The following is a 918-nucleotide window of genomic DNA, read 5'->3' as shown; positions in this document are numbered from 1 at the left end:
GGGGGGGGGGGGGGGTGAGGGATTTTCTAACAGCTATCGTCGATACAGCTTTAATAATTATGTTACTGAGTCCTTATTACTTTTCATTCGTTCTGCTTCTAACTCATATATTTGTGATGACAAGTGTGTGTGAGAAAACACAACATTTCAACTAGGAGCTAAAAATAAAATCATACTACTGCGTAGATTCTTCCTGTCTCCTACTTTTATTTCATTTTGTGTAATCAGTTGTTTGATGTTGTTAGTATGAGCGTATTTGTGTGTTGTGTGTTTGTGTGTGTGTGGGTGTGTGTGTGTGAGTGTGTTTGTGTGTGTGTTTGTGTGTGTGTATGTGTATATATATATATAAATGTTTATATATGTGTGTATGTGTGTGTGTGTGTCCGTGAGCGCGCGCTTAGGTTGCATCGAGAGAGAGAGAGAGTGAGAGAGAGAGAGCGTGAGAGACAGAGAGTGAGAGAGAGAGAGACAGAGGGGGGGAGGGAAGGTAGGGGAGGGAGACGGAGAGAGAGAAATTTAAGAGACGGGGGGGAGAAAGAAAAAAAGAGAGAAAGAAAGAAAAAAAGAGAGAAAGAAAGAAAGAAAGAGAGAGAGAGAGAGAAAGAGAGAGAGAGAGAGAGAGAGAGAGAGAGAGAGAGAGAGATTAAATGACAGACACACAGACAGACAGAAACATTGACCGCGAGAACGAGAGTTTCTTTGTTTTTTAACATTTTAAAAGATCGTCTAATGTCTGCTTTAGCCACCAAAACTACACAAACATTTTGGAACAATATACAGTATAACGAATCCAACTCAGCTGTATCCAAGCATCGCTTTGATATGGTGCATTTAAACTGAAAGAGGCAACCAAATAACTCATGACAGCGAAGAAATGATAATAATTTACACCGTTGCGTTTAGGCTACCTACGAAATA

This window comes from Aplysia californica, unplaced genomic scaffold (assembly GCF_000002075.1).
Source record: "Aplysia californica isolate F4 #8 unplaced genomic scaffold, AplCal3.0 scaffold00450, whole genome shotgun sequence".
NCBI classification, from domain to species: Eukaryota; Metazoa; Mollusca; class Gastropoda; order Aplysiida; family Aplysiidae; genus Aplysia; species Aplysia californica.
The sequence above is the reverse complement of the archived record's forward strand: the minus strand, read 5'-3'. Positions refer to the sequence as shown.